This window comes from Giraffa tippelskirchi, chromosome 8, assembly GCF_054371585.1.
Source record: "Giraffa tippelskirchi isolate mGirTip1 chromosome 8, T2T-mGirTip1v1.2.pri, whole genome shotgun sequence".
Classification (NCBI taxonomy): domain Eukaryota; kingdom Metazoa; phylum Chordata; class Mammalia; order Artiodactyla; family Giraffidae; genus Giraffa; species Giraffa tippelskirchi.
The window spans coordinates 76,900,521-76,927,255 of NC_137282.1; the positions used below are offsets into that span (position 1 = coordinate 76,900,521).

At 40.9% G+C, this 26,735-nt stretch overlaps 1 long non-coding RNA gene across 1 annotated transcript in view; it reads right to left on the reverse strand.

Annotated features, from left to right (window-relative positions):
- LOC145519090 (uncharacterized) overlaps positions 1-26,735 on the reverse strand; it is a 255,141-nt gene that overhangs the window by 108,171 nt on the left and 120,235 nt on the right. Inside the window, exon 4 of the long non-coding RNA XR_014063528.1 lies at positions 911-1,022. This is a non-coding gene — a long non-coding RNA (uncharacterized LOC145519090). The remainder of the gene's footprint in view (positions 1-910; positions 1,023-26,735) is intronic.

The following is a 26,735-nucleotide window of genomic DNA, read 5'->3' on the forward strand; positions in this document are numbered from 1 at the left end:
CCACGCAGCTCTCTGCTGACAGACTCAAGCTCCATCTCCATCTCATATTCCAGGATATTTGCTTTTCCCTGTGCAGAATCTATTACTATCCACCTGTCTCCAGCCAGTCTTTCTGACTCCTTGATTGCTCATGATAAACCAGCATATGCTAGCACTTACAGAGGCCTCAGAGGAAGGACCAGCCCATCCTGGGAACTCTGAGAATCCAGACGCAATCACGAGGCTTCCCTCAACCTCTGGCGGCAGTGGAATCATTTCAGTTTTGCTGCTTTCATGTGGATGAGCAGCCGCAATCTCTCTCACACCCTTAAACATATTCCATCAAACAGGAGACAAAGATGTAGCTGTGTCTGTGGTCCACCCGCAGAAATAGAAGTGCCCGTTCAGTTTCTGGACTCTCTCATTCCCGCACATTCAGACCCGTTGTCTGGCTGGACAGCACATTCTCTGTCATTCTCGAAATACAAAAATCACACACGTGGTGCCATCCCACAGCCATAAGATCTGCATCAGGACCAGATGCTCCAGAAGACAATGCCACAGAGAGAAACCACCGAGACAGCTGTGTGTGCTTTTCAGAGATGGATGAAGACATGCAAGGACTGTTCAGAAGAGTAAAGACACAGCCTGACCCACGGGTTGCCTCACACACCGAAAAGACTCACCCAGCAGCTTCAGGATCAGAATTAGAAACAACCCAGAAATCAAAGAGGTGGACGAAAGCCCTTTGAGGGATGGATATAAATATCCACCTTTCAAACTGCCTCCCAAAGGACTCACTTAGCTGCTGCTTTGTCACCCCAGGAGTCTGAGTGAAGCTTGGGAAACTACTGTTGGGGATGTTATAACTACCCCCTTCAGTGTGTATATGACCTCAGACAAGTATTTACAGTAGAAAAGACTTCTCAACCTGATGCTTCTGTTCATTTCACCAAAGGCAGGGTTCCCGGTGCATCCTTGGGTCTGTTTCTGACGGACAAGAAGCTTTCATTCTGCTGCAGGTGGCAGTGTTCAGAGATGGACTGGGAGGAGAAATAGGAGGAAATTTTATCAGGGAGGTCATCAGCTGGTCTGCTCCATTCACCCAGGCCCCACCCACCTTTCCTTGTGCTCCAAACCCTGTGTACCGCCCATCTCTGAGTTCTCCGCGTCACTGTATGCTTGCATCTCACCGGCCCTGAGAGCTCAGATCAGGGCTCCTGCAGCAGGCCATGTGGTACACGACTTGTACATTATGAGATATGGTACATCTGACTCTGTTGAAGTTTTTGTTAAGTCACCAAGCCGTGTCGACTCTTTGTGACCCCGTGGAGTGGAGCCCGCCAGGCTCCTCTGTCCGTGGGATTCTCCAGACAAGAATAGTGGCGGAGGTTGCCATTTCCTTTTCCAGAGGATCTTCCCAACCCAGGGACCAAACCCGAGTCTCCTGCATTGGCGAGCGGGTTTTGATTTTTTCAACCACTGAGTCACCAGGGAAGCCCATCTCACTCCTATCCATCAGCAAAATGAAAGGGTGCTTCAAGACTCCCCGATCCGTGTGGACCAAAGCCACACCTCGTCCTCAAAACCTCATCAGGCCATATGCTCCTTACGACAGCTCCAGATTACTTCACTTGGTTTTACCTGAGTAGCCTAACATTCATATTTAAGGTTCTTCCAACACGCATTTAGCTCAGAGCACCTCTAAATGACAAATTAATGAGTAGCCTCATTTCCCCTCCACACTGTAGAAGTGTAGACTTTTAAAGTCACTCAAGCACATTTGTATGATGCCGCCTATTTGAAAGAAAGGTTTCTTTGACGAGGACCTGGGTTTCCAGGAAAAAATTTACCTTGAAAACAATATGAACAAAAATCAAACACACTTTCATTTTAATCCCTTCTCTCTTTTTTAAAAAATGCATCATTATTTGAAGGCTTCCGGGACTGTGTATTCAAATTAGTTCAATAGGTAAAATTCAATAAACCACAGGAGGGGATAACAGCCCTTTAGGAAGTGTGAATTTTTCAGACATCCAACTTAAAAGGGTAGACACAGGATACTGAGAAGGTCAGGAGACCATGGGTATTTGAGAAAAAAAAAAAAATCTGACATAGCAGGGGGAAAAATGGCTCTGCCAAAGGTCAGTAAACTGCAGGTTGGAAGAGACAGTATAGATAAGTATCATCAGTGATTGAATCAGAATTTCTTCCTCCAAAACTATGATTAAATCTTTTCTTAGAAGTTTTAGCAGAGAATTAGTAACAAAAGCTGCCTTTCTCCACTTTTAAATTGGCCTTAAATTTGAAAACTATATGCAGTACTAAATAGCAGCCATGATTAGGGGCAGGTATTGATTGATAGATGGATACACACAGTTATGTGTACATTTACTTCCAAATTGTTCACATGGCATGTTTTAAGTATTTCTCAATTTGCTGACATTATAAGAAAATAAAAAGCTATTCAAGATGAAAAAAAAAGGAGTCTCAAAAGAGGGAGATGTTTCAGTCACAGTAAATGTTTTTCCAGTCTGAACACAGCCTTTGCCATTTGTTCTGTTATTCCCCTATAGCCTGTGGAAGTATTTGATGGTACAGATAATAGATGACACACCAAAACTCCACCTCCAAAATGACAGCTCCAGATTACTTCACTTGGTTTTACTTGAGTAGCCTAACATTCATATTTAAGATTCTTGCAACACACATTTAGTTTAGAGCATCTCTAAATGACAAATTAATGAGTAGCCTCATCTCCCCTCCACACTGTAGAAGTGTAGAGTTTTAAAGTCATTCAAGCACATTTGTATGATGCCTCCTATTTGAAAGAAAGGTATGGTATGGTCAGGTATGGCAGTATGGCAGGAAAAACCCTTCTCCTGAAATTTTTGATTATATAGTTCAAATTTATTGATGCAGTTATATTTGTCCAGGTCAATATGGTGGCGGGGTGGGGGGCATTTAAAGTAGTGGAGCCTGACACCTGCATCTTGCGGAATTCAGGGAAGGATTCTTTAGGAAGGACCAGCGACTGAAGAGCAGGGGGATGAATACATGCACGTTCTATCTGAACGCCTCCCCTCTCATGCACAGACCCCTTCTCCTCCTGAGAGGTCATTAACACATAACTCTGCGTAGGTTTAAGCTGTGCAACCTGTTGGTCTGGTAGACTTATTTATTGCAATACAATAACTATGCTGTTAGCTTAACATCTCTATGGCATCACATTTTACCGTTCAGTTGCTATATGACAAGTCATTTGCCCTTTTTTAATGCATTGAGGGCCACTTCTCATATTTTGTAAATCTGAAGAAGAATACTAGAGGAAAAATACATGCAGAATGGGGGCCGTGGTGTTGGGACTGTTTTGCTGAATGGGCGGTTCCTAATGCCTAAGATGTGCTACATAGCACCTTTCTGCTGGGAAACATTCTTCTGGTGTCCTTCTTTAGCTTTCATGAGAGTGGACAGAGAATAGAAGGAAATCTGGAATCTGGACTGAAAGTCACAAGTCCCCCTGTTGACTCTGTCAGTCAATATCCATGTGACCCTGGGAAAGGTATTCAGACTCTCCAAGCCTCAGTTTCCTCATAGAGCAAGTCGGATTTCAGTCAGTTGAGTCGCTCAGTCGTGTCCGACTCTTTGCAACCCCATGGACTGCAGCATGCCAGGCCTCCCTGTCCATCGCCAACTCCCGGAGCTTGCTGAAACTCTTGTCCATCGAGTTGGTGATGCCATCCAACCATCTCATCCTCTGTCATTCCCTTCTCCTCCCGCCTTCAATCTTTCCCAGCATCATGGTCTTCTCAAATGAGTCAATTCTTCGCATCAGGTGGCCAAAGTTCTGGAGTTTCAGCTTCAACATCAGTCCTTCCAATGAATATTCAGGATTGAGTTCCTTTAAGACGGACTGGTTGGATCTCCTCGCAGTCCAAGGGACCCTCAAGAGTCTTCTCCAACACCACAGTTCAAAGCATCAGTTCTTCAGTGCTCAGCTTTCTTTATAGTCCAACTCTCATATCCATACATAACTACTGGAAAATGATAGCCTTGACTAGATGGACATTTGTTGGCAAAGTAGTGTCTCTGCTTTTTAGTATGCAGTCTCGGTTGGTCATAAGTTTTCTTCCAAGGAGCAAGACTTGCCAGCAATGGGGGTGGTGAGGAGCCTCACATAGGCCATCAGGGCCCGTTCAAGCACGATCTGAATATTAGTCACTTTCTGATCCCCCTGCAGATGATTCACTCTCCCCTCTTCTCACGCTGACTTTAAGAACCACCCCCTCATCCAGCCATTCTGGTTTTCCTCCCCTCACCTACCTCTCTACACAGTCAGATCTGCCCTGGGACTAAGGACCAGAAAAAGAAAATCAGAAACATTTCCAGAGGGCAGAGCAGTAACCTGAGGCCATAATTCAGAGAGAGCATGCATTTCTGCCTACAGAAATGCTGGGCAGGAGGAACGATCATCACATTCTCCTTTATCTCCGTAAAGCTGACGGCCATGCACAGCGCCATTCCTGGTAAGAAAGGCCATCAGGGTTGGAGAAGCAGTATAGGCTTTGGAGCCAGATATGAAATCTGCCGCACCATTCATGTGCTGTGTGATCCTAATTAATGTGATGTCTCTTGAGCCTGAGTTTCCTAATCGCTGGAGGAAGAGAGTCCTGCCTACCTCCCCTTCAAGTGGGCAAACAGAATGTGTGCAGTGAAATGATTTGATTGGATAGAGTGGTCATCACTGTCCCTGCCATTGTTATTTCCAAACAAGGTCACGTACTCTGTTTACATTCATAAGTTAATACATCCACCACCCCTGACTTCACTGTGAGAAGGGAAAGCCCTGTAAACAGTCACCAGTCCTAATAACTTCAGGGCCAGCAGCCCTGAAATAACCTGCCAGTACTTAAAGTTTTACCAGTACTTAAAGAATTCAGTTATCCCCATAGATTTATAATGGAGGCAGTGGGATAATCACTTTTAATCACCTGCCAAGTGATAGGGGTTGCCTTTTGTTTAAACACTGCTGGTGAAAGGGGATCAGAGGCCTGGGGGTGGTGCACACAGGAAGCAGGTCTCCAGAGCCATTTGATTTCACTTTAATTATTTTGAATAGTGATGATCACATTTATTGTGAGATTCACCCTCTTACCCTTGTGAACTTTGGGTCTAGGATTGCATTCATCTTGCAATGTTGAAACTTTATATCCGCTGAACAGCAATCTCATCATATCACCCACCTTCTCTGTTCCTGGGGACCAGCATTCTCCTCTCTGTTTCCATGAGTTTGACTACTTAAGATGCTTCATATCACTGGGAACATGTATGGAATATTTGTCCTTCTGTGACCAGTTTCTTTCACTTAGCATAACATCCTCCAGGTTCACCATGCGGTCTCATAGGCCAGGGTTTCCTTCTATTTTAAGGCTGAGTAACAGTCCATTGTATGTATGTATACAACATACATACACATAATTTCATTTATCCGTTCATCCACTGATGAATAATTGGGTTTTTCCATACCTGGCCTGTTGTGAACAAAGCTGCAACAAACCCAGAAGTCCAGAGATCTCTTTGAGATCCTGTTTTCACTTCCTTTGGTTATATACCCAAAAATGGGACTGCTAGATCCCGTGGTAATTCCATTTCTAATTTTTTGAGGAACCTGTAAACAGTTTTCTATAGTGGCTGCACCAGTTCACATCCCCACCAACAGTACACAAGCGTTCCCTGTTCACCATGGTCAATGCTTGCTATCTCTTCTCTTTTTGATAACAGCCGTTCTAATGAGCATACAGTAATGTCTCATTTGATTTGCATTTCCCTGATGATTAGTGACTTTGGGCATCTTTTTGTGTACTTGTTGGCCGTTTTTATGTGTTCTTTGGAGAAATGTCTATTCAGTTCCTTCCTCCAGTCATTTTTTAAGGGTTATTCATATTTTTGCTCTTAAGTTATATTCTCCTTACATATTTTAGATATTAACCACTTATAAGCTACATGAGATATACACATCATATATGTATGTGTGTGTGTATATATACATATACATATTCTGCTGTTTGGTAGGTTGCATTTTTACTCTGTTTATTATCTTCTAGGCTGCATTTCAACCCTGTTGATTTGTCTGTGCGGCCGCTTTTTAGTTTGGTGTAGTCCCACTTGTTTATTTTGTTTTGTTATTTGTGCTTCTGGTGTCATATCCAATAAATCACGGGCAAGACCACTGATGAAAGAAATTAAAGGTGACACAAATAAATAGAAAGACATCTTGTGTTCATGGGTTAGAAGAATTAATATTGTTAAAATGTCTTCTCTGCCCAAAGTGATCTGGAGATAAATGCAAACCATATCAAAACTCCAATGACATTTTTTACAGAAATAGAAAAAATAGTCCCAAACAATGCAGAACCAGAAAAGACCTTGAATTGCCAACATAATATTAAGAAAGAAAAACAAAGCTGGAGGTCAGTCGCACACTTCCTGATTTCAAAATATATGACGAAGCTAGAGTAATTTCAACAGTATGGTAATAGCATAAGACCAACATATAGACCAGTGGAAGAGAATAGAGAGCCCAGAAATAAACTCACGCATATACTGACCTTTAACAAGGTCAAGTGATCTTTAACAAGAGCACCAAGAACACACAATGGGGGAAGGACAGTCTCATCAACCAATGGTGCTGGGAAAATGAGACGTGTGCATACAGAAAAACAGAGTTAGACCCTCATCTTACACCTCACACAACCATCGATTCAAAGCAGATTAAACGCTTAAACACAAGACCTGAAGCTGGCAGACCCCAACCAGAAAACATAGGAGAAAAGCTCCATGATACTGTCTCAGCCCCAAGCCACGTGAGAACCGCCGGGTAGATACCCTGGGAGCCAGCTCCGCCCTCTCCCTGGCAAAGGAGGACCGCACGGGCAGCGGTGCTACCCGCCTGACGGGCATGGGGAAGCACTGAAGAAGGCAGACACACCGGAGCTCTATCTTTACTTTTGTTAAGGGCCCATGGAAAGGCTAGCACTACAAATGTATTTAAGATAAAACATGTTTTTAAAAAAAGTGATTATCTTTGTACTTAATGCAGCCACAAAATTGTGCTGACTTAAGGACAAAGTCTGAGGGTGGATAGGAAGAAAGTGAGCTTGACTTCTCAAGCTGGTAGAACATTATGCATGGGAGTTCTGGTTTTCTTTCCTTCACTCTTGACACGCAATTCACTCAACAATTGGTCTGAGGGCCTCCTCTGTTCTCAAGACTCAGCTCAACATATGACGTGATTTTAAAATAAAAATGGGACTGGCAATACAAGGAATGCATGATGCATAGGGCTACACAGCCTGGCATGGGTGGGGCAGCCGTCTTTATACCAGAGGTGGAGCAGCAAGGGTCTTTAAAAGAAATGCTGATACAGAAGGAAGAAAAATCTAGAATAACAGGACAGCGTACAAACTAGACACACTCATATGTATATATAAGCCTCCGGATCCAGGGATCCAGCCGGCATTTCCTGCACTGCAGGAGGATTCTTTACCATCTGAGCCGCCAGGGAAGCCTTATAAATGTGCATGCCATGCACAGATACGCCTATGTATACACATCCATGTGTGTCCCTCCTTCCAAGCACACGGGCCTCACCGTCTCAGGTTGGCACAGCACGCACAGAAGCGAGCCCCAGACTCCCCATCGTGGAAGATTCCGCGTGCGCAGAGAAGGGCCATCACTCAACACACGATCACCTTCAGCCTGCACACCCCACCCACCGGCGCAGCAGCCCCTCATCAGCGAGGACGGCAGGACTGCCACCCCACCCTGGGAGCAAGAACAGTCGCAGCGGCCCTCCAGGGCTGTCATTCTTTGGAACAAAGACTCACCTGCCAGCGATCTGTGTGAGTGGCTCATGCTAATGTCACAGCGCTCTCGGGAGACCTTGGGTGAGGCATCAACATGCTCCCCCCGCCAGAATCCCCTTCAGAGGAGCTGTTGTCACACTCCTGTCCCGTGCGCCCAGGGACTCCTATCAAAGACCAAAGGCAAGGATCATTTATTTTTCATCTTCTGTCTATTGTCAGCTCTGCCCCTCGGTATTCCAGGGGTGCGAACCACATTTTGTGAAAACCTTAAAAGGAGAAGAGGCCCCTGCCACTTGGGGAAATCTGTGGCTGGCTACATTTAATTTTCTAGATGCCGTGGAATACATGTGACCACAGAGAGTGTAGGCAGTTCAGAGGGCAGAGGGCCCCAGGAGGACACTGGCCAAGCTCAGGGAACAAAGAATTGAGCAGAACAGAGAACTGCAGTGGAAACAGTTAGTTACAAGTTCTTCTGGCAAAATCAACTAGCCTGATACATTTTCCTCACCTCTAAAGAGAGACACTGAGATTTGCAGAAGAAACATGTGTTTACTTTAATGTAAAGCCTGCCAGGATTGAGAGTTCATGGGTGGGATGGAGATCAAGATACTTGACAAAGACACTTTTTAATACTTCAAGTGCCAAACTGATCTGCATAATCACCCCCAAAGAAGTCCTTAGCAATGACCTTGGAATTGATGGCAAAACCCCAAATCCCAAAACACCCAGCTTGGCCTGGCGGGCATCTACTCTGGTGTCTTCTGATCTCTGTGACTTTTGTTTTTCTCCAGGAAATCTTTCTCCCTCATTCTTAGTCAGTGGGTTGTGTTAGGGTGGAGGGACCCATGCTCTGTTTTCAAGGACTGCATCAGCCCATCCTCCTAAAGGGCGTGAGAAGGGGTGTGTACACAAGAATCTCCAAGGAGACTGTGTTCCAGTACTTGGACGAGAGATGCTGGTAAGGGATGAGGTGTGTCCGGTGCAGCTGCTCAGAGGGTAGAACTGAGGCCTGAGGTGACAGGGGTCACCCTGCAGAGCCTGCCAAAGAGGAAGCAAAGCCAGGGGGCCAGATGGATGGTGTCCCCGCTGGAGGGCAAATAAAGCCAGAGAGAGGGACAGACAGACAGTGTCCCGACAGCAGGGCCCCTGGGGTTGCCTGCAACCAGTGAAACTACTAGAACGTTGGGCTTGTCAGATCCACAAGAATTCTGTATTTATCCCGTATTTGTCCTCAATCTGGAAGTCAGTCCTGACTGGGTTTTATCGGTTTAACAGAAATCATTCCATCACACACTGTGGGAGGCAGATTTGGGCCCTGTGAACAGGTTACAGTGGTGAAAAGGACTTGGTGGATAGAAGTAACGCTACTCATCCGGTGACTTTAACACAGGAGGACGAGATAGTTCTGAGACTCCATTTCCAAGCTAAGAGTGTGTGAAGTGGGAAGTTTGGAGGTGGTTTCCCAGGCAGCACCAAGTAATTCTCAGACATGGGCTGAGGGCCCCACACTGAACTCAGTCCTGACACTATCTACACAGAGACAGCACTGGATTCCACAGATCAAGGGCTCAGCCCTGCAGTCATCCATCCAATCATCCTCCTGTCCATCCATCCACCCATCCACCTATCCACAATCGATCCATCCATCCATCCAATCATCTTCCTGTCCACCCACCCACCCCTCCATCCACTCACTCACTTGTACTAGTTTTTCTGAGGTATCTCAGCTCTTTCAGGGGTGATAAGCTGTTCTTGTCAAACCCTGTGCCCTGTCAAATCCCTGCCTTCTCTCCCATAGTTACATTTCAGGCTCAGGTATTTAGGATCATGCATTTGGCTTCTTTTAAGCTGCTATCAAGATGATAATTTTGCAGCAGCGCTAGAAAACTACGCCACAGGCATCGACTTTAACATGCGCACCAAGCCAAAACCACTCTTCTGCCATGCGATGGTTTCATGGTTGGTATATTGTTTTGGGGGGATGTAAAACTCCATAAGAGAGAGGTTTTTAAAAGAGTGAAGGAATCACATCACAGAGCTAATGAGGTTGAGATTGCACCCCAAGTCCATGGCGTGTGTTTAAATCCCGTATACAAACACGCATTGCAAATGTGTCACAGTACTGGAAGCATTTGGGGCAGAGAGGAAGGCTGGTCCTTTTCTCTTCAGAAGCACATATGCTCCTTGCACAGATGAGCTTTTGTCATTAGAGAAAGAGCCTCAGTCACAGTCTAGAGACTTCTGCTGATGACTTTGCTCTCAGCCAAGAGAAACAGTGATCTATCGTTACTGTAGACCAGGATTCTCCTAATGATGTTTCATTTCTCAGCTCCTCTTACTTCTAATAGCAAGTTTAACAGCAACCACTGTTGCAGTGTCAGTAATTTAAACCTAGACTTTCCTTCTCTGTGATCAGGTCAATGTCTTATGTCATTGGTCTTTCTTTCTTACTAGCAACTATAGAAGCTAACATATCACGAATCCAGACTGACCAGTCAGAGAGGGACAAAGGCCATTTAAGGGCCTATGTCTCTTTACACAGAAACTCATCATATGAACCCCTCTCTCTTAGATTGGCTGATGGGTATATTCCCCAGGGCTAGCACAAAAGGGGTCATTAATGGCTCTCTCTCTCATTTGCAAACAGAATGTGGAATCAAAACCTTCAAGGAAAGTATGCTCAAAACGAGGCCTGTTGGAACTCTCCACAGCTGTGTAGCTAAATCTGCTGGTCTAGGGACCCCACCACTAACCTATTGGAAAAACAAGAAAGTGAACTCAAGTTGATAATTCCAAGTGAATTCAAGTGGACAAGGCCATCACACTGTCTGAAGCAGATTAAGGAACATTAGTGTGTGCTTTTTTTTTTTTTTGCCTTTAGAGCTTTCCTCTCGACTCACAAAAATTCTTATCAAATAAAAACACCACAATCTAACCATCAATGCAAGTATTTCACTTGAAAGAGTGTATCAGATTTACCTGATTCACCATTTGTACAGAGGAAGGTTTGAGTATTAAAAGGCTGACCAAAACCAAATGTGTCTCACACCACAGAAGTGTTCTGAGCAGACCCAAGTCTTGTACAATGAACTGATTACTACTACACTGGGTGTCTGTGTGTGTGTGTGTGTGTGTACTGAGGGGATATCTGTATTTTGTGTGGTGCGAGGACAAGGTTCTTGTTTTCAGGTGTATAATTTTTTTTTTTATTAACTTACCTGCTAGGATGATGTCTAGTCCCTTTTTCTACTTGATTTACACTAATTACATCAATTTTCTTTTAAAACATTATTTTTGCCATGTCTTAAGCGTTATAGAATGGTTTCTGAAGGGCATGTATTTCCATTTTTTTATCTTTAGAAAAGTACTTATAGCTTCCCATATTTAAGTCAAAGATACAAAATGCCCAATACTAATTAGAGGAATTTGTGCTGGTTTTGTCAAACACCAAACACGTGCCTGCCACAGGATGTGTGCTTTTAGCTCCACAAGGAAACTCAGGGCAAAGAGCCTCAGGTAGAATTTGGCAATGACTACAACTCCTTGCAAACTACCATTAAAATTCCCTTCATCCTGCCATGTGGAACAATTTTCAATCCGAATGTTGATATAATAATATTTGAGGATTCTAATAATATTTAGATGCTATACTAATAAGAATTTTGTTTTGCTAGTTGTATATATCCAAAGTAAAACAGACACATGGAAAAGCCCTAAATTTAGTAACATTAGTTAATTTCACATTCAACTATAACAATTTCCTCTCATCACCAGAAACCATGGAAGAACCCTTTATGTCATGTGTGTATGTGTGTGTACATGCTATGTGTGTGTACATGTGTGTCTGTATGTGTGTATGTGTTTCTGTGTGGAAAGACAGTATTCAAAAGGGGCAGTTACTCACTGCAATATCTCCTTAACCATTCCCTAACATTCATGCTTTCTAAAAAGGGCACCACAAAACAAAATAACAAAATAAAATTCAACATTTATAGAGTAAAAGAATGGGAGAAAGCTGTGTCACTGCTGGTAAAGATTCTTGCAAGAACCATGCAGGCAGAGCAAGTGCCAGCCAGCAGATCATGGCAGAAGATGCCAAGGGACACATAGTACACGAGCTCTGGAGTCAGAAAATTCTAGGCTCCTTTCCCAGTTCTTCAACTTGCAACCTCTGATCATGGGAATATGTCTAAACTCTTAACTCCAGCTTCCACTACAGAAAAAAAGTAATGGTAGTATTGTCAGAAGACTCAATATTTAAATAACCCACATTTCAAAGTGCCCAGGGCCTACTTAACAGGCACAGAAGGCCTGGATCCAAGCAGGTGGACAAATGATCAGCAGCTCCTCTCACTGTCAGGAGACAGAGCCCAGCCCCCTGTGAGGAGCATCTTTGTCCCTGCCCCGGTGGAAGGGCTCACCTGGCCCCTCTTTGCCAACAACATCACAGGGAAACACAGCAAAGTTTTTCCTTTGAGATTCCCCAGTACAAAATAAAAGGAGGGTTTTTTTGTTTGGGGTTTTTTTTTTTTTTTTTTGAGAACCATGGAAATACTTTTTCCTCTTAGATGTGGGAAAAATGTTTCTGACATTTAGAGTCAGGGAAATAAAGATTGTTCTCAGAAGAACAGTAAGTGAGGAAGTGATGTGTTTCCACACCGGGTCCCAGAACAGCCGGTGAGGTCTGGAGATGCTGCAGGTGGGGCAGGACCTGCGGGCCTGGCATGGGCAGTGGCAGCAGCAGGCGGGCCTGAGCTAAAGGCGCCTGGTCCCAGAGGAAAGCGTGCTCATATTTCAGTGAAAACTCCAGTGGAATCCAAATTCTAAAACTCAACTTCCCCTGACTTTCTTTTTTAAGCACTTCAGGACCATCTTTGGCAAATCAAGCCCTTTCTAACAGACCCTGTCTTGGGACACAGAAAGCAATGCAGCCGAGTTGGTAAAATCAATTACTAGCAAATCAGACGAGAAAGCGTGTGAAATACCGAGTCTAGTCAGAGAGCCAATTCACCCACTGACATCTTGTTTCACTCATAAAAACAGAGGTTTGTATATTGGACCCAGCCTCATTCATTCTCTCCGTCATTTAGGAATGCTGGAAAAGCACACTGGAGAAAGGAACAAAGGACAGCATGGCGCTGAAACCATGCTGAGCTGGGGCTCAGGGGTTAGGGAGTGTGTCTGTATCTCAATGTCGTGGCCATCAAATAAAAATAATAATAATAAACAGCTAAACATGGCTTCTCACTGAGTGATGCAAGAGTGGAGCACCAAAGATGTGAAGGGTGACATGTGGCTTCTCCCCTCCCCCTCCCCCTCCTTTTCAGTCTCTCTCTCCCTCTCCTTCTCCCCCTCCATTTCCCAATTTCTGATGGAGGACCAAGGACATTAAGATCACACTCAAAACAGCCTAAAACTGTGCATCTAGTTTACTGCCATGAGCTGGTCTTTCCAAAAGGGTATCATCTGCTTTGATCCTGATTAGCTTTTAAAGCAAATCATTGAAATCCTTTATCTAAATGACAATAGTATGATAACATGCCTCCATTTCAACATGCACAGACCAGTTTTTAATGAAATGCTCCACATGATGTTATATAATACTATTTTTTGCTATAATGCTATTAAGATAAAAGATGCAGACTAGGAAAAGTTGTTAGACCAAAAAAAAATCTTGTTCTCATTTGCATTTCTTTGATTACTGCTAGTAATATATTCAACACATGTTATTCCAAATATTTAACATCTCTGCATTTATGCAGTCCACTTTTAATAAAACCAATAAACTATGAGATATTTGAGGTTCAGAACTATTCCTTATTCACTTTCAAATAGCCAGTGCTCAGCAAACTGAAGAGTGTATAAAAATCAGCTCTAAAATTATTTGCTGAATAACCTACATCGTATTTTTAATTAAGTAATATAAGGAAAAGGACAGAGTTCTGAGGAGCTTTCCTAGAGAACATCTTCCATCGAGACATGATGATTCATCAGATCTCCATGGACAGTTATTCCACCAGTCCCACATTCACCATCTGCTTGTGTTAAAATACTTAAAACCCAGGGATGCCTGGTTCTCTGCCCACGAGTTCTGTTTACCACATCAAGGAAGAGACATGTGGAATCAATGGATGGCTTTTTCTTTCTTTAACAATTTTCTAAATTTCTTGTGTTTATTTTAATAATCTATCTTCAATTTATGGTAAGAACCAATAACAAGTTCAGTTAATAAATTGTAAATTCTATTTTCTTGAAACTAGGCCTTAGACTTGTTCACTGCCAGTCAGCTGGTGATGAGATAGCTAGTCTTCATTTTTCTGGGATCATAGACTGCACCTTGGTGACCTCAGCTAAAGATGCTGTGCCTGTCCTATGAAAGGAGCAGGGAATTCATAAAACCACTAAAAGAACCATTTCTAGGAGTACCTATTCATCTCAAATTAAGTGGAAAACAATGGTAATAATAACAACGTTTGCAATGATTCTGTAACACAAACAAGGTGAGGGAACTGATGAACCTGCTGGGTTAGGGCGTGGCTGCTCAGGGTACCCTCTGCCCATGGGATCTGCGCAAGGCCGTCAGTTCAATGTCCAGTGGCAGCTGGTCTCTTCTCTGCCCTTCAGAAGGCTATCTTTGCCATCCCACGGCTCCTGTTGTTTTCGGTGATGGTGGCCGGATAGGCAGAGCAGCCCTTGAATTCTGAGGAGCTTGGGCTGACTTCATCCACGCTCCCCTTCTCTGACCTTGGCCATGGTGTTTTCTCCTCGCTGTTTATTTCTTTGTTCTCTGGGTCACTCAGGAGATGCAATTTCCCATTCCAATAGAAAATCGTTCTGTATTTCAACAACACTTGTCAATGCATTTGAATACTATTGTCCGGTAACAGAAAAGTGAAAGTGTTAGTTGCTCAGTCGTGTCCAACTCCTTGGGACCCCACGGACTGTAGCCCACCAGGCTCCTCTATCCATGGGATTCCCCAAGCAAGAATACTGGAGTTGGCAGCCATTCCCTTCTCCAGGGGATCTTTCCAATCCAGGGATCGAACCTGGGTCTCCTGCATTGCAGGCAAATTCTTTTCCTTCTGAGCCAAGGGGGGAATGATTATAGAAAGATCAATTCCAAATGTCTTTCTTTTTACTGTAGATACAGTTTTAACACAGATTGCATCTGTATTGTAACCATGTACTGGGTACTTTCACGTGATTATCTTGTTTAAACTTCATGGTGACCCATTCAGGTAGATATAATGAGTGTTTGGCAAGTAAGAAGACTCAACTCAAGGAGATTTTGTTATTGTTCTTCAGTCACTAAGTCGTGTCTGACTCTTTGTGACCCCATGCACTGCAGCATGCCAGGCTCCTCTGCCCTCCACTATCTCTGGAAGTTTGCTCAAGTTCATGTTCATTGAGTCATTCTCTGAATCGCTGACTGGTTTCAAATGGTAGCTTGGTTGATCTGTTGGGTCATGCTCTTTTATCAGATGTGCCTGGTCTTCCTGTTTATTTAAATTTCATGTTCAAGAGCAGGTTCACTGGGGCTAGCATGAGGAAGTGTAAGGAATATTGGAGATACCTTGGTTTTAGATGCAAATTTTTCATCCATCTGCTGTAGGACGGGAAAGCCATCCTTCTCACTGGGCCTCTTCCAGGACCATTTCTCACAGAAGAGTGTTGCTAGGGGTTCTGTCCTAAAGCCTCTTTCTATACTTTCTGGGTGCCCACACCTATTTCTGTAGTCAGTTCTGTGATTCACAGTCCACTTGCTTCCAAACTTGTGGTTTCATTGCTGACTTCCTGCCTGGAATTCACACTCATGTGTGTAGCTGCTGCCTTTATTCCTACCTTGCCTCTTTGTAGAAAACTCTAAGTCATAATCTGAAAAGCTAAGCTCCCACTTTCTCCCACTTTCTCCCCCAGAGCTTTGCTCCTTGTCTTTTGCCTCATATCCACAATCTCCACACAGTAATCAGCTCAGAAATAGCTATTCTGGAGTACAGAAGACCCAGTGACCATCAACCCTAATGGTTCCATCTCCGAAAGGTAACTAGAGTCCATCTTTTTTTTTTCATTCCAATTGTCTCCACTCTAGTTCAAACACAGTAACTTTTTGCTACTTTGGCAAAGTGCCTTCTGGCTGGGGTTTCTAGTTCTGGTTCTGCGTCTACCTAATAATCCGCCATATACTATGGATATTTCTCAGGTGCATCTGAATATGTTCTCCCTTCCTTGAAAATCCTTTATGGTTTTCAAAAGCTCTCAGGACATAGCATAAAAGGAACCACACATTTATAGGTTTTTTTTCATGGTCTGGCCCCAATTCACCTCCTCAAACTTTCTCAAGATTTCTTTATCAGATTTAATTGAAACTGTAAGACTTGAAACTATAAAACTCCTAGATGCAAACAGAGAAAACACTTCTTGACATTGGTCTGGGCAATGATTTGTTTTGGACAGGACATCAAAAGTCAGGCAACAAAAAGCAAAACTATCAAGAAAGATGACATTAAACTAAGAAGTTTCTGCACAGCAAGGGAAACCAACAACGAAGTGAAAAGGCACTGTACAGAACAGGAGAAAATATTTGAAAGATTGAGGGCAGAGGAGAAGGGGGCAACAGGGGATGAGATGGTTGGATGACATTACTGACTCAATGGACATGAGTTTGAGCAAACTCTGGGAGTTAGAGAAGGACAGGAAAGCCTGCTGTGTTGCAGTTCATGGAGTCGCAGAGTCAGACACAACTTGGCAGCTGAACAATAACAACAACAATAAACTTTCAGACCATAGTATGCATTTAAAAATTTACAAAGAGAGTAGATTTCATGTTGCATGTTCTTTGCACATGCATACACACACAGCAAAGGGACTCAGGAAACTTTAAGAGATGATGGACATGCTGGGTACCTTGATAGTGTTGATGCTATCACTGATATATGCATATGTCCAAATGCATCAAAATGTATATATTAAATGTGTGATTTTTCATCTGTCAGTTATGCCTTAATAAAGTTGTAAAATTGGAGAAGGAAATGGCAACCCATTCGCACAATCTTGTCTGCAAAATCTCATGGACAGAAAAGCTTGGTGGGCTACAGTCCATAGGTCGCCAAGAGTTAGACATGACTTAAGGACTAAACCGTCACCGCAACTATAGTTGTAAAATTTTAAAAAAGAGAAAATAAAACATTATTTTAGCTCAGATCAGTTCAGTCGCTCAGTCATGTCCGACTCCTTGTGACCCCATGAATTGCAGCACGCCAGGCCTCCCTCTCCATCACCAATTCCTGGAGTTTACACAAACCCATGTCCATCGAGTCAGTGATGCCATCCAACCATCTCATCCTCTGTCGTCCCCCTCTCCTCCTGCTCCCAACCCTACCTAGCATTAGGGTCTTTTCCAATGAGTCAACTCTTCGCATGAGGTGGCCAAAGTATTGGATTTCAGCTTCAACATCAGTCCTTCCAATGAACACCCAGGACTGATCTCCTTTAGGACGGATTGATTGGATCTCCTTGCAGCCTAAGGGACTCTCAAGAGTCTTATCCAACACCACAGTTCAAAAGCATCAATTCTGCGGCGCTCAGCTTTCTTCACCGTCCAACTCTCACATCCATACACGACCACTGGAAAAACCATAGCCTTGACTAGACGGACTTTTGTTGGCAAAGTAATGTCTCTGCTTTTAAATATGCTATCTAGGTTGGCCATAACCTTCCTTCCAAGGAGTAAGCATCTTTTTATTTCATGGCTGCAATCACCATCAGCAGTGATTTTGGAGCCCCTCAAAATAAAGTTCTGACACTCTTTCCACTGTTTCCCCATCTATTTCCCATGAAGTGATGGGACCAGATGCCATGATCTTAGTTTTCTGAAAGTTGAGCTTTAAGCCAACTTTTTCACTCTCCTCTTTCACTTTCATCAAGAGGCTCTTTAGTTCTTCTTCACTTTCTGCCATAAGGGTGGTGTCATCTGCATATCTGAGGTTATTGATATTTCTCCCGGCAATCTTGATTCCAGCTTCTGTTTCTTCCAGCCCAGCATTTCTCATGATGTACTCTGCATAGAAGTTAAATAAGCAGGGTGACAATATACAGCCTTGACGTACTCCTTTTCCTATTTGGAACCAGTCTGTTGTTCCATGTCCAGTTCTAACTGTTGCTTCCTGACCTGCATACAGGTTTCTCAAGAGACAGGTCAGATGGTCTGGTTGGGGCATAGACTTGGATTACTGTGATATTGAATGGTTTGCCTTGGAAACGAACAGAGATCATTCTATCGTTTTGGAGATTGCATCCAAGTACTGCCTTTCGGACTCTTTTGTTGACCATGATGACTACTCCATTTCTTCTAAGGGATTCTTGCCCACAATAGTAGATATAATGGTCATCTGAGTTAAATTCACCCACTCCAGTCCATCTTAGCTAAATGAATGTAATTTTAATGTCCCACTGCAAGTGCTGTGCTTTCAGCTTACTTTTCCCACCCCTGCGCTCTTTGACCAGAATGGACCTCTCATCATTCAGATTTCAGAACATGCATCATTTCAAGTAAAACTTCTTTATTCCTCAAGTTTGGGTCAGGTTCCACACATATACATCCTATTACACTTTGCAATTTCCCCAAATATGTAAGAACATAAGCAAGTAGCTATAGAGACTGTGCTATTTCCTTTCTGGGTGTCAGGTTCCATTTCTTTAGCACAGTGTAGACAATGGCATCAACATAGTAGGCAGTTCACGGATATCTGTAAATGATACACTGAACACATTTCCACTAATTTCATATCTTCAATTTTGAAGGAAACTCTGTTCTCCAGAGCCGACTCTTTCATCTCTCTTACTTTTTAAAATTATACATTGGATATTTCTTAGCAGAGTCATGTATGTCTTGAAAAGAGATATAAGATTCTAGGGCAGTGAATTTTAGCACTTCACTTTACAAAAAACACACGGCTAGACTAAAAAAGGAAAAGCTGTTTTCAATGTGCTGTAGCATTCCTGAACCAAATATCTATAGCATGCAATATTGCAGTCTTACACTCATCATCGACATTTTCTGTGTAGGCTGAATTTTTTAAAATCAGAACTATTTTAGGCATGAGGATTTTTTTTCCTGGTAATGAACCAGATTCTGTGAAGATTTAAAGTTTCTTTTTGGCTGTAAATGATGCAGCGTTGGGAACTATTTGGCATTGAAACTATGTGGTTCAATGTGCAATGATTCTTTTCTCATGACTCTTCTGGAAGCTCTAAAATGTTTTTGGGAACTGCTCTAGGCACAAAGCATCATATATTTGTGTGCCATTCTTCAAAGAGGTTTGTGTAATGACAGCTTGATTCTTCAGACTGCCCAAGGGTAAGATCGTCTTATTTTTACTTTTTAAAGTAATTTTGTTCTATTATGTAGTTGGATTTTTTTTTCTGGCAAAGTCCAAGCTCAACCATCTTTTCTTATTTCCATCTCTTTCCTCATCATTTGCTTTTATTTTGAAGTTTTGGGGAAACATCTTTTAAAGAAGAAAATAAGCTGAATGAAAGCATCTGGATCATTTCCATCTCAAAAAAAAAAAAAAAAAACAACGACAGATTCTGAGCTCATTAAAACAAAACTCTTCAGTTTTCCTATACTGGACTAAATTTTCAATTGAGACTTCTCAACTCAAAAATGTATTTAGCACCATCACTTTCATATTCTGTTCATTTTAACCTATTTGAGAGGATGAGAAAACATGGTTAGACTTCTCTCTTCTATGAATGAATAGTATTTCTCTCTCTTTAAAAAGAGAATGCAGGGCTTTCACTACTTTTAAAGCAAACGCATGACTCATATTAGCATTCCCATAGAGAAAAACTTTTAAAAAGGTAAAAGCATCAAAGAGCTATAGGAATAGGTAAATTTACAAAATCAAATCTCAGAAAAACCAAAGCATAACTGACAGTAAATCCCACCTCTCTTTTGCATTGAAGGCAATTGCCTTTCCTGAAGAAACATCAGGGAAACGAGAAAGAATCTGATGACTTAACAGGGTAAGAGAAATTGAAAGCAACTAGTTAGAAAGAATCATGATATGGTGCCAGTTAACTGGGTGCCTGGGAGGATCACCCTCAACTGTAAGTATGCTAGATGTAGAGTTCTGACTTTCTTTTGGTGTGCAGTATTCATCCTCATTCCTTTCTACATTCTTCTCTATACTTTAGTCAGGAAACCTGGGGATTTCCTTTCCAAGAATCTCTTATCCAGCAGGGGTCCATTTTAGATTCTGTCAAATCAACAGAAAGAATGTCTATGTTTCCAGAGGTTGCCAGAGTCCCAAGAGCTGCAAGGCTTTTCCCAGGAAGTACCTGCATCTTTGCTGCAGGCAACTTAGGTCACTCATAACTGTGTCCAGGGAGTCCTGACACTTCCTGATTTCCCCATGCAACGCAGGTCCTGCTTTCCCTATGGTTGCCCCAGCCCTTCTGACGACGATGGCTTTATGAGGACGGATTTCTCTTAAATCATCAGAGTAGCATTTGTTTTCCTTACTCCTAACTGATACAGTGAAAGAGAACCAGAAGTAAACGTGTGCTTGAGTGAATGCATACAACCAAACTGTGTCCAGAGAATTTACCATTTAGCAAGTGTAGATTGCCTAGACTCTCAGCATCCCACACCCCTGCCCAACACCAGAGGGCAGAATAAAATTAAAATATGCATCTTCAGCCTCAAATTATCTCTAAAAATTATTTTCCAAATCAATACATAGTCAAAGATATACAAGAACAGGTAAACAAGACTGTGTGTTAGAATAACTGGAAATAACAAAAACAATGGAGAAAAATTTTTTAAAAACTGTCAAAGCTCTGATGAGACTAACAAAAAAATAGGGAAGGCAAAACCAGAAATTGCAAAAACATAGGACATCCCTAGGAATTCTGCAGCAATTCAAAAGATAGTAAGATATTATAAGCCACTTTATTTCAAGAAGTTTGAAATGTTAGATAAAAAGGACAAACAAAGCTCACTAAAGAAGAAACACACCAAATATTCCTCAAAACAGTAAGAAAATGGAATCATTAATGAATTTTCCCCACCACCATCACACACACACACCATTAACAACCAAAGGGTCTCAGGCTCAGGTTCAGGTGGTGTGAGCTCTTGAGTAAAGCTTCTTTGAAGTGACTCTCAGTCAGAGAACTGAGAAACAGTAAGAATTATGTTCAACTTTTAACAAATAGAAAGACCTTCCATGTGTGATGGAATGGCAAAATATATGAAGATATCTGCATTATGAACCATCATATCCAGACAAACCTGTTAGGATCATCCCCTAGCAACCAGACAAAAGCATCTTACTAAACAGCACCTCTGATTACACTGCAGGAATAGGGAGATGCGATTATGTTATCTCTAACAGGAGTTCGAAGTTGTGATACTTAAAGATACTAATTATTTTCACACACACATAAAGCAACCAAACCATCTCATGGGGAACTGTGAGATATTTAGAACACCAATTTAAAGCTGTTTACACCTAATGAGGGAATGGTTCAGCCCTGTGGACACAGAGCCTATTAAATGTGTAAGACTGCAGCAAACCCTTCCCACAATTTCAGAGCTGTGAAAGCTCTTGGCATGAGGCACAGGAACTTAAGCACTCAAGGGGAAAATCACTCAGTCAGCTCTGCTTTTTTAAAGGCATACACGTCAACTTTGAAATTAACACTTTCAACTCAACTATAAAAAATGTGAGGAAGACAGAAATGATGTGTTTATAATACTTTTAGGACCATGACAAAACAGACTAATTCAGACCAAAACAGTGAATGAGACTTTGCCCATTTAAAAGAGAAAGAAAGCTTGGGGGCCACAGGAGGAAACTGAACATTGATATATTGAGCATTCGTGTTTGGTTCATTAGGAGACTGATTAAGCAACACTGCAGCCATTTCCTGTGGATGCTGTAAAAGCTGGAGAAAGGATGAGGTCTTAACATGAATACTTTGACTTGAAAGAGGGCCACCGAGTTCAAATGCTGACTCTGAAACAGTCTTGCCATAGGACCCTGGAGAAATAACCTATAACTCACTCACCAAGTCGTCAGAAGGCAGTTTTAAATGCATTTAAACTCTTAAGATATGAAAGCTGGAGAGGTACCCTGGAGACCATACAATCCCCATGTTTTATAGAGCAGCAAAGTGATGCCCCAAAGCAACAAGTTAGCATTTACACCAAGATCCTTTTTCTTATTTCTTGCTTTCTTTCACTCACCAGTAAGGATTTAAGTTCAGCTCAAGACTTTCAGACTATATATATATATATATATATATATATATATATATATATACACACATATATATAAACCTAGTGTTATAATTTATTGGATCCTTTAGATATAATAGTGGCACTTTATATGCATTATCTAATTTAAGTGTCAATACACCCATTTGATATTATTCAAATTAAAAAAAAGAAAACTAAAACTCAGAGAAATTAAACCCTTTGCTTAAATTCACACAAGTTGGTTTCAGACAGGAAACTCAAAGAATTTTCTGCCTTTATCCTGTTCACTGAAAGTGAAGTGAAAAAGTTCAAGTATTAGGCACTCCATGTAATTTTTGACAGGTTTCTTGATTTTTCTGGAGTTTTGATAGGAATTTTACTGTATCTATAGATCATTCTGGGAGAGTGATTTTTAAAAAACTGGCTTTTCCCAGCTTATGGCCATGGTGCATCTCCCCATTTACTGAGGTCTTTAGTTGCTTCATCAGTTTCACAGTTTTGTAATGTTCAATATTGAGGTTTTGCATTTTTGTTAATTTTATCTCTAGGTATTTATGCATATTCATGCTTGTTATAAATCAACGTTCATATTATTTTTAATTTGTTGTCAGCATAAATAAATATACATATTCTTGTATGTTTGTTTACCAGCTATAGAAATGTATTTGTAAGTGCCTTACCATCTTTTATGTGAATATATATTTCATTTGCAACGACAATTTTATTCTTTTTTATTTTTATTGTTTTATTTTTACTTTATTGTCTCCTTTCCTAAACTTTTTGTGTTGTATTTCTTTTCCATTCCTTATTGCACTGGCCATAACCTCAAGTATATTGTTGAATAGAAGAAATGAGAAGGGGATATACTTGACTTATGCCTCATTTTAATGGGGATGTGTTCAGTAACTTGCCTTATTGACTATTAAAGTAAGAGTTATTTGGTAGATGCTATTTATCAGGCTGAAGAAGTTTTCTTCTGTTCCTAGCTTGTGAAGAATATTATCATGAGTAAGTTCAATTTTGTCAAGTAATTTTTCTGCATTTATTTACATATATGATTTTTCTACTGTATGTTGTTAATTAACTACTTTATGTTGAATTGACTAATTTTCAAATGTTAAACCAATGTCGTCTTCTTGCAATGATCTCTACTGGGTATATTATCAGTTTTACATATGGCTTGATTAGACTTGCTAATATTTTATAATGCATTTTTTTGTGTCTAACTTCATGAAAGATCTTTATTTATAATTTCTTCCCTTGCAATGTTCTTGTAGAGCTTTAGAGCGACAGCATTTCTGGCCTCCTAAAATAAGCTTTTTTAAATTTTTTTCTATAATTTTCCCATTTTCTGTTTCTTTCAGCTCTCCTATCTTTTCTATTTATTTCCTTCTAATTACTTTAATTACAATACATTAATTGCTTTGCTTACTCTTTATTCTAACTTCTTAAAGTAGAAATAAATGATTTTAAATGATTTCGTTTTTTAATAATATGGATTTTTTCAAACTATACATTTTTCTCAACATTTAGCTATTGTCCATATTTGTTATAATTTTCATTATGTTTTAGCTCAAAATACTTATGAGTCCTTTCATTTTGATCTAGAGCTGATTTATAAATGTATCTTTTACGTTTCCAGTTATTTGTATCCTTTTTACATATCTTTTTATTTTTTTTAGTTTAATTTTATTACATTTTGTTGATTTATGGTTTAGTTTTGTCATATAATATATATAACAGCATATAGTATATACTATACAGCTTTAGTATACATACTATTAATGCCACGTGCAGGAACTGGGTTGTTCTGATTTGAGACGATTATTACATATTAAGAGTTTTGCGCATGTGCACTCAGTCGCTAAGCCATGTCCCACTCTTTGTGACCCCATGGACTGTAGCCCGCCAGGCTCCTCTGTTCATGGAATTTTCCAGGCAAGAATACTGGAGTGGGTTGCAATTTTCTACTCCAGGATTTTAGCAAGCTTAAAATTGGACTTGCCATGGGAATCCACAAACAATTCAAATTAGGGCTTTTGTTTGTTTTTTGAAAAAGCTAGTTTAATATGCAAAAAGAAATGCAATATCTCAGTATTTGATCTTTTTTGGATGTATCTTGTGGCTCTACATGAGGTCTTATCATGGCTTCTAGTTCATGTGCCCTTAAAAAAGGTGTGTAAGCTGGAATCAAGATTGCCGGGAGAAATATCAATAACCTCAGATATGCAGATGACACCACTCTTATGGCAGCAAGTGAAGAAGAACTAAAGAGCCTCTTGATGAAAGTGAAAGAGGAGAGTGAAAAAGTTGGCTTAAAGCTCAACGTTCAGAAAACCAAGATCATGGCATCTGGTCCCATTACTTCATGGGAAATAGAAGGGGAAACAGTGGAAACAGTGTCAGAACTTTTATTTTTTGGGGCTCCAAAATCACTGCTGATGGTGATTGTAGCCATGAAATAAAAAGACACTTACTCCTTGGAAGGCAGGTTATGGCCAACCTAGATAGCATATTTAAAAGCAGAGACATTACTTTGCCAACAAAAGTCCGTCTAGTCAAGGCTATGGTTTTTCCAGTGGTCGTGTATGGATGTGAGAGTTGGACGGTGAAGAAAGCTGAGCGCCGCAGAATTGATGCTTTTGAACTGTGGTGTTGGAGAAGACTCTTGAGAGCCCCTTGGACTGCAAGGAGATCCAACCAGTCCATCCTAAAGGAGATCAGTCCTGGGTGTTCATTGGAAGGACTGAGTTGAAGCTGAAATCCAATACTTTGGCCACCTCATGCGAAGAGTTGACTCATTGGAAAACACCCTAATGCTAGGTAGGATTGGGGGCAGGAGGAGAAGGGGACAACAGAGGATGAGATGGTTGGATGGCATCACTGACTCGATGGACATGGGTTTGGGTGGACTCCAGGAGTTGGTGATGGACAGGGAGGCCTGGCGTGCTGCAATTCATGGAGTCGCAAAGAGTCGGACACAATTGAGAGACTGAACTGAACTGAACTGAACTGAAGTCCTCAGTGCTATACATATATATACTTCGTGCACACTGGTTAACACTGTGTACAGACTTTCTATATTTATAATCCTTTAGATCAAATATTAAGAGACAATATTATAACTTCCAATGTGGATTTCTCTTATTTCTTAAATTTTGTCATTTATGTTCCTCTTTATGCTGGTAATACTTGTTTTTAAACCTAACTAGTCTGATATTAATGGAGGCATAGCAGTAATGATTGCACTTCATAGTTCTCTGTTTCTGTTTAGAGCGTCTATGTGTACAGAATATATTTGGGGCTTGATTTTTGTATCTTTCCTGAAATTTTCTACCTTTTAATGAAAATTTTAGTTTCATTTGCATTCAAAGCAATCATTGGTAGGTTTTGGGTTACGTCTACAATTTTGCTATTTGTTTTCCAGCTTTGCTGTCTGTCTTTGCTCCTTTGTTCCTCCTTCCCCACATTCTTTTAAGTTAAGTGAGCTAACTTAATATTGATTCTAATTTCTTTATAGGTTTTTGAGCTACCCATTTTTACAAACAAACAAAAAATGTTTAGGTATTATACCTAGTTCTCTTCTACCTTATAAAGTCTATTTTAAGTTAGGCATGGTATTATTTATGTAAAATGTTATAGGCTTTATACTATTAAATTCTACTTTCCCAATAGTTTGTGTCATTATTTTTACATACTTTACCTCTAAATATGTAATAAACTCCCAATAAAATGTTATATTTGTATTATACACCAATTGTCTTTCAAAGAGAAACAGTCATCTTTTATATTCATCCACTCTTTATTTTCAGTGTCCTCCATTTATTTGGATCTTAATTTCCATATGGTATTATTTCCTTTAGTCCTGGGGAATATTCTTTAGCATTTATTTCAGTCTGTATATTGCTTGCAATAAATTCTCTCAAGGGTTTTTTTTTTTTTAACTTTTTAACTGAATAGGTATATATTTCCTCTCAGTTTTGAAGAAAGGGAATTTGAAGAGTTTTGTTTTTCCCTCTCAGCACTTGAGATGTCTTCTGGCATCCCTGTTCTTGATGAAAAGTCACCCATCATTTATATCATTTTTCTTGTGCATGCAATGTGTTGATTGTCTTTTGCTGCTTTTAAGATACTCTTTAGCTTTTACATCCAACAAAGTGACCATAATATGCCAAGGTTTCTTAGTTTTGTATTTCTTATTTATATTGGTTTGGACATATTTACATTTTGTATTTATTACAGTTGAGCTTCTTGGCTTTGCAAACTGACTTTTGAAATTTAACTCAGTATAACAGGTCTATTATAATTCAAAATATTTTTTCTGACTCACGTGTTTCTTTTCCTTTCCTTGTTGTTGTTGTTCTGTTGCTCAGTGTCCAACTTTACAACCCATGGGGTGCAACATGCCAGGCTTCCCTGTATCGCACCATCTCCCAGAGCTTGCTCAAACTCATGTCCATTGAGCTTTCTTTCCTTTCCAGGGACTTACAATTACACGTATGCTAAATCATGGGTTACTGTAGCCCTGGGTCAGCCCCCATTATTTTTCTTCTGTTTTTCTTATTGCATGAATTATTTTTATCTGGCTACATGTTCAATAATAAATTGTTCAGCAGTATCCAATA